Consider the following 8,880-nt stretch of genomic DNA (forward strand, 5'->3'; position numbering starts at 1 on the left):
TATGAACATACAGCGTTTTATCATTTTTGTCGTCGAAATAAAATTGTCAGATTTTATTGTTTATTTGAAGAAGAAAAAGAAGGAGAGATGAAGAAGGAGAAGAAAGAAGAAGAAGTGGAATAGGGGAGGAAGAAGAACAAAAAAGAAGAAGGAGGAGGAGAAGGAAGATGAGGAGGGGTACGTGACTGACACAAATGAGGGGTTTAGTGGCTGCTTAGATATCTGAAAGCTGTTTTTCTGGTTTATAATTGTGTAGAGGTTTATAGCCCTTAATACTGAAGTTTTGATAGACTACAAGGACTAGATCAATAATGAGAGCGAGAAAGTTTAACGTAAGCTGCAATTTTTAAATATTTACTTGAATGTGGAAATTTCATAGGTACTCTTTTCGGGTTTCATGATTCTTTCCCTTATACCCTCTTCTTATTTTTATTTCTCTTTTTTTATCCTCTCCATTTTCTTTACTTCTTTAACCTGCATAAAGAATATTAACCAAAAGGAATTGATAGTCTAAAGGGTGGTAAAACTTAACAAGCAATACAGCTGTCGACATGCTCGAATTGTTTGACCTATTCTTCCAAACTAAGGCAAGTTTTTTTGTATTTTTTTGGGGGGGGGATTGAGCTAGTACCCGTTTCTACTAGGATCATGATAGCATGATATTCTTTCATAATAACAAATTTTGGTATTCATTTTCATAGATTTAATTTCGTGATTAACACCACAACTAAATATCATATTCATATGCTCGATTCTGTCGATAGCAAAAAGAATCAACATGAGTTTCTTCCGTTCTCTGCACGAATTCACTTCCCGCTAACGAAATAAAGCTGAATTTAGAGTTTGATTTAAAACGTAGTTGTGGAAACAAGATAACAGAGTTGAATTATTGTTTGAAAACCCTATAATGCAAGCCAATTTAGTGTGTTGTCTCCAGTTGATGTGAAACTATTTCTAATATTCCAGGGGTTTCCAGCTCTCCAAGAGCTCCGCATTGCCTGCTAAGCCAGAAAATAATATTGGAATTTCTTACATTCATAAATTTAAAAAAAGATAAAATAACAGTTACCTTTACAAACATTTTCTAGATGTAAAGAAAATCGTCATGGTTGAGAATCATTATTTTACAAGCACTGGCGTAAATCCGTTTCTAGCAGGAGGGGGGGGGGGGTTGAAAGCAAAATATTGAAAATGAAAAAAATCGGGGACACCCTCACACCCATAGGGCTATGTATACTGGGGTATATATAATCGTGCACATAATTCTTTTCATCTTTCATCGTAAGAAGGCATCTCATGATTTTTTTTTCAATGTTTATAATTGTAACTAATTTGTTCTGTTATAAACTACTGAACTACAGTTAATATCCAAATGCGAGCAAGCAAATTTTCAGTATTTGGAAGACTTGATGACCAAAATCGTATTTCTTGAAGTGTGATTGTTGGATATAGTGCGGCGAGTGAGCATAGCGAGCGGGGAATAAAGTAATGTTGACCAAAAACCTTTTTCAAGTGGTGTGTAATCATCAGATCACGGGCTACATGTACAGGGGTATATAACTGGGAAGGATTTTAATGGCTATATTGCATAGGCGGCGGAAGCGGGGGGGGACGGGGAACAGATCCCCAAAAATATTTGAGGTGGGGGGCGGCCCCCCTAAATTCTTAGTTGATAACCTTTTTTTTTTTTTTGCTTGTCACTTTTGTTTCCTGCGTCCCCCCTAAATTCTGGTGGACCCCCTTAAAATGTCTCTTGTTCCCCCCCCCCTAAAATTTAGGTTGACGACCACTTTTCTTTTTTTTTTGCTGGTCAATTTTTTTACATGTGCCCATCATAAAACTTCAGGTAGACCTTTCCTAATTTTTGTGGCTTCCGCCGCCAATGCTATATTATATAATGGATATGTCGTGGCGTAAGCTACTGAATTACAGGTAGCATCCAAAATGCGAGCGAGCGAGCAAATTTTCCGTAGTTGGACGACGGGATGATTACCAAATCGTCAAGAAAGTGTAATTATTGGAGATATTGCGGCGGTGAGCGTAGTTAGCGAGCCTTTAAAAGTTGATTCAGTCGTTTAAAAGGACCACAAGTCATAATACCAACTAGTCATAAGGACCACTAGTCATAACGTGTCAAATCCTACACCCGACAGTTCGTAGGTCATAATCGGGAAAAGGGGTCACTATAGTCATAAGGTCATATAAGGACCATGAGTCAAAAGGTCCGATATTCATAATGCAAGATAAGGGTCGTAATTCACAGTGGACCATAATGGTATAATAATTGATCATAAGGATCGCTATTCACAATCAACAATATTAGGGTCGGCCGGGTCATAAGATGAGGGTCGCTAGTCATAAATAGGAAAAGGGTACATTAATCATAAGGGTCGCCAGACATAATTGGGGAAAGAGATTCGCTGGTCATAATAGTAAAAGAAGGTCACCAGTCATAATAGTAGATGAGGGTCGCTAGTCATAATAATAGAAGGGGTTCGCCAGTCATAATAGTAGATGAGGGTCGCTGTATAATAGTAGAAGGGGTTCGTCAGTCATAATGGTAGAAGAGGGTTGCTAGTCATATAGATAAAACCTATTTCAAAACATTTGAACTCGCACGTTGCGCTTGTATTGATAATAATAGAATAGCGGAAAATGACAGTTATAAATATGGAAAATATACAAATTTAAATATACAAAATTTAAAATTTTGTTCAGAAAAAAATTAACAAGCAAGAAAAGAAGTTTTTGCGCCAAAATGAAGGGAATTTAGGTCGAATCTCTCCATTATATAATTAAAACCAATTTCAATAAACATCTTGGCGATGACTCTATATACACCCACGCTTCCCATGCAGGGCTATGTTCATTTCGGGAATCTGTTTATTACCTTTCATTATGCATTATGGTAAGGCATTAATCCTCAGTACCAGGTCCTTCGGAGAGGACCTTAAGCCGTCGGTCCTCTGGTTGCTTGCTTACAAGCATTCATGCTTTCTTAGCAATAAGGTAAAAAAAATCACCACCACCACCAATGTTATAACGAATGGCACTGAAAAGACTGGAAAAACAAAAATATTGAATCTGAAATCTTATTTCAGCAGTTGTCTAATACTACCTTATTATTGGATGAGCTTGCGCCTATGATTTTTTTGGCAGTAATAGAGTACCGGAGTGTGACGTCATCAATTTTCATTTTTGTTTGCATTTCAGCATTTTTGATACCTATTCTGGTAGAGCATTTAAAAAACCCTTATAACACAAATTTAGTGGGAAGTCAATATATTAGGCCTATTGGCCTGATTAGGAACAAGGCCAATAATACATTGACTTCAATGGGGATAGTGTATTCATGAGGTCATATCTTGGGGCCCCTGGACCGATTCCCACCAAATTTGGGTTATGGGTCATTCCATGCCAATTCACCCAATGAAAGTGCAATTTTGCACCCGACCCTCTCGGAATTCGTTGTAAATTGGTATACATAAAATTCACCATGGCCCACGCACAAAACAAATCAAAATTAGTCAAATCGGTCCATCGGTTCTCGCGCTACGGCCCGCCCTTTTTTCCTTGTTTTGACAAAAGTGGGCGTGACCTTCAACTTTCAATGGCCATTGCGTCATAATGTGTTGACCAATTTTCACGAAACTGGTACCATTTATTAGGAAATTCAGAGAGGAATCCAAAACATGCATCAAATAATGTATTGGAGCGATTTATAAGGTCGTGACCCTTGACCTTTACTTTGACCCTGAATTTGACCCCCGAACAAATATTTTTTTTTACTTGATTTTCGTGTATGTTAATTATTTGTATGATATTGACAAAATATGTTAAAACCATTGATGATATTTTATTTCTTCACCTTTAAAAACTCTTCCAAAGATATCATGAAATTTCACTCTAGTCCCACATACTGATATTCATGTTAGTAAAGTGTTCACCAGTTACATGATTTCTTCCAATCTTTAAGTCACAGTATGCAAACACATGATAAGAAATTAAGCTCATCAGTTCACAAATGAAACATTAAACATTTATGCTCATGAATAGGTATCTGTTTAGGCATTTTTATGTTCAGCAATATATATCATATATTATGTGAGCCTTAAATAAGCATATACTCAACAATTTGATGATAAAAGTAAACACTTTACTAAGAAGAATATATATATATATATATATATATATATATTATATATATATTGCTGAACATCACTAATGCAAATCTTAAAGGACAAGTCCACCCCAACAAAAACTTGATTTGAATAAAAAGAGAAAAATCAAACAAGCATAACGCTGAAAATTTCATCGAAATCGGATGTAAAATAAGAAACTTATGACATTTTAAGGTTTCGCTTCATTTCACAAAACAGTTATATGACATCTCGGTCGGTATGCAAATGAGGGAACTGATGACATCACTCACTCACTATTTCTTTTGTGTTTTATTTTTTGAATTATGAAATATTTTTATTTTCTCGTCATTGTCATGTGAAATGAAGTTTCATTCCTCCCTGAACACGTGGAATTCCATTATCTTAACATTTTGTGCTTCAGGCAAGGAGGTCCTAATTGTCAAATTCGTAAAAATTGAAATATTGTAAAATTCAAACAATAACAAACAAAAGAAATAGTGAGTGAGTGACATCATCGACTCTCTCATTTGGATGTAACTGACTCGTTCATATAACTATTTTGTGAAAAATAAGCGAAACTTTGAAATGTCATAACTTTCTTATTTTACATCCGATTTTGATGAAATTTTCGAGTCAGCATTCTGCTTGTCTGATTTTTTCTCTATTGATTCAAATCAACATTTTTCTGAGGTGGACTTGACCTTTAATAATTCAATAACTTCGTTATTCCGATTTTGATCAAATTTTCAGCATTATGCTATGTGAATTTTACTCTATTTATTTAGAAATTAATATATTCACCCGGAGCATCCCTTCAAGAAAGCTACGAGAAAACGAAGCGAGGGAGCAAAAAATGAAAATTTCAATACAAAATCTAATTTTGTTTTCGATTTTGACATATTCAAATATATGTATCTCATTTTACCCTTTTTACTTTCATTTCTTTCCTTTCTCCTTTCTTTTTCATATAACTTTTTGTGGGTCCATGGCCTCCCTACCCCATATCTGCATGCCAGTGGGGGAATGACAGTCCTTACAAGACCAAAGTTTCAAGTATGATCGACAACTTTATTTCTACATCAATAATGCAAGCGCGAAACGCGAGCTGAAAATTTAAAAAAAAATGAGTCAAAATGACTCATTTTGAGTCATTTTGAGGACTCTTATCCGTTAGTTATTTTTTATGGTTAAATCCCCTTTATACACTTTTTAAAACGTTAATTCTCATTCTTTTTTATTCTTTCAGTTATTTTCCAAATGTAAGCTGTTTTAGCTTTTTTTCTTCAAGACTAGGACTATATCAATAATGCGAGCGCAATTGGCGAAAAAAAATTCAGGACTCTTATCGGTTTCCATGGTTTTACCTCTTTTATAAAATCTTTTAAATTTTAATTCAACTTGAATAAGGAAAACTAACATTAATAGTGATGTTTTTAAATGGTGGTGAAATGAAGGAGACATGCATGCGCTTGTTTGCGGCATACATCATTGTAGTAGGTCCTTGGTTGCGGGAAGAAGTACATTTCAAGAAGATAATGTCATGAACAAAAGCATTTAGCCATGAACATGTTATTATTTCTATTGGTATCCTGGAGGGTTTTTTTCTTTCTCCATCCATCTGTTTGTAACAGTTTCCGAAAAAAAAGAAGTGAAATATGATTCATGATGAGCATGGAGGTCGAAAGAATGAGCATTAACACTATAATATGCGTAAATAAGATAACCATCACTAACATCATGATAATCATCATAGTAATGACAATAATAATAATAGTAATAATAATGATGATGATGATGATAATAATAATAGTAATAGTAATAATAACAATATTGATAATAATAATAATGATAATAATATTAGTAGTAGTAGCAGGGTTGGCTCGTTTTAAACGGTGTGTTTTAAAACATGTTTTAAAACGGGTTTTAAAACACCCGGTTTTTTTACAAGAAAAACGTGTTTTAAAACGCCCCATAGACTAAGACTTGTGTGTTATAAATATCCATGGTCCTGGATAAGATTTTGGATGAATATTTTTTATACTTTTATTTCTTCTTGTGATATATTTTCTTCTAACTAATTCTATTTCTCAACACCATTCTTTTTCTCCTCTCTCTTTTCTCCTTAATATATTTTCCCTTTCTCCATCACTTTTTCATGTATTCTCCATCACTTTGTCATGTTATTTACTCATTGTCATGTGAAATAAAGTTTTATTCCTCCCTGAACATGTGGAACTACCATTGTTTTAACGTTTTTGGTTCAGTCAAGTAGGTCATTATTATGCAATCTGTAAAAATTATATTTTATTGTTTAAACAATAAAAAACAAAAGAAATAGTGAGGGACATCATCAACCCTCTCATTTGCATATCACTGAGATGTTATTACTGTCTTGTTAAAAAAAATAGCGACACTTTAAAATGTCATAACTTATTTTATATCTGATTTTGATGAAATCTTCAGCATTATGCTTGTTTAAATCTCTCTACTGATTGAAATCAACATTTTACAGGGGTGGACTTGACCCTCAACCTTAACAATCCCAGGGGACCATAATGGCCCCCTAAAAAATTATATGATAAATCCATAAGCAGGACAGGGCCACGCCATGTTGTTCAAGACTTTGGGGATGTGTGCATGGGTATATTACATAAGTGCATGTCAGACCCAAATTGCTCAATAACATTTTTCGCCAACATTTGTATCTGTATCAATATCTGTACGTGATTGGAAAATTATTACCCATAATTTCCATTAAAAAACGAAACTAACCCCAAAACTGTACATAAGAAATATTTTTAAAAAGTTAAAACATTTTGATCAGAATTCCTCAATTAAAGAAATATTTAAAAAAAACAGCTCAAGGGCTATGTTTATAGATTTATACCCAAACTTATATTTCATGCACTAAAATTGTTATAATTGCTTATTAAAGCATAATGATTAAATGAAATTAAGCTTTGAAAGCCCATAGTCTATATATATATAGATTACTATATTCTTACCTTGTTCAAATTCTTCTCACCCCTTAGATTGACAAGACTCAAAAGTATGTATGTATGTACATGTATGAGGAATAAACTTATAAAATGTCAACTTACTTTTTTGCATTAAATTTCAATGACTAAATAATTTTGGGGAAAATATAAACTTTTTATTGGAAATTCAGTAACAAAAAGTGAAGTTATATCTTACTTACTCCAAAAATGTGTTTAAAACATCAAGAGCTTGAATTGTGCTGTATTAAGTGTAGGGGAAGGCGGGGTAAGTTGAGCATAGGGGCAAGTTGAGCCACCAGCCCCAGGCCAATAATGAATGAGTCAGACATCGTGGTGGTGTCATGTATTGATGACCCATAGCATAACCCCTAACCCCACCACATTGTTTCCAACTTTGAAACAAAAAGTAGTTTTTTAGAGGGAAAAATATGAATTTCAGCCAAAAAAGTAAAAAAGAGTGTGAAATAGATAAGTGCTTTATAAACACACACATCTTTAAATATAATAAAGACATGATAACAACATTATTAGTCCAGGTATGGATCTTCATTCTTGTCATAGTCTTTTATATGATGGATGCATAATAAATGTGTGGATACAAAATTATCGCACTAAGTTCTGACTGGGGTAAGTTGAGCCAAACAGCATGGGGCAAGTTGAGCATTGGTAATTCCTATGGTAATGTATCTTAAAAAACAAACAAACCATAAAAATTGATTGAAATGCAGGCTGAAAGGAGCAAATTTACATGACTGCTCTTTTCCTTTTACAGGATGTTAGTATTTATAGAGAATCAGCAAGTGAAAAGACTTTAAACAAAAAATTGACATGCTGGTTCTCCCCCCATACACTTTGTACATAGTTTTTGTGGCTCAACTTACCCCAGAAGGTGGCTCAAACTTACCCCATATATGGGGCAAGTTGAGCCATTTGACATCGTTTTTTTCAAAGGTCACGATGACTTTCAGTGTGAGGATAGAAAGTTATATATAGGTGGAAAATATTTCAGAAGAATTAAATTTCAAGGCAAGGTACTTATTTCGACAAGATTATTAATCATATCAATTCTAACATGCAAAAAGCAAAAACTGTCACAACTTACCCCGCCTTCCCCTATAGTTTGATTGATTTACAGAAAATGTCAACGTTCGTTGGGAAAAAAACGTTTTAAAACGATTTAAAACGTTTTATTTGTTTTTTTTTTATAAAAAACGTTTTTTATTACAACCCTGAGTAGTAGTAATAATAATAATGATAATGATAATAATAATAATAATAATAATAATAATGATTATAATTACTATAATGAATATAAAGTTCGACCTCAAATTATTGGGGGTGATTACACAGGCCATCCACATATTGGGGAGATGTATCACCCATCCTCCAACCCCGAGATGGACATGTTTGGGGGCAAGACGCGTCTAGATTTTTGAACAAACTAAAAAATAAAAAAAAGAGCGGAAAAATTAAGCCACTATTTCTAAAACTGAAAAAAACTCGAGTGTGATCGAGCGAAAATGTTTACTCTTAATTTTCGATAGATTATGAATATAACTTCTATTTTTCGTTACATTTCTTCTATTTGGGGTTTGGGGAGAATCATGGAACTTTGGGGCCAGCGACCCCTCCCCACCCCCCCCCCCCCCCCCCCCCCCCCCCCGCCCCTTTATTCAATTTCCCATCCCCCGACCCCGCGCACAACGTTCAAACAAAAATATTCACGAACTCGGGTGGTT

Source organism: Lytechinus variegatus, chromosome 3 (genome assembly GCF_018143015.1).
Source record: "Lytechinus variegatus isolate NC3 chromosome 3, Lvar_3.0, whole genome shotgun sequence".
In the NCBI taxonomy this organism is placed as follows: Eukaryota; Metazoa; Echinodermata; class Echinoidea; order Temnopleuroida; family Toxopneustidae; genus Lytechinus; species Lytechinus variegatus.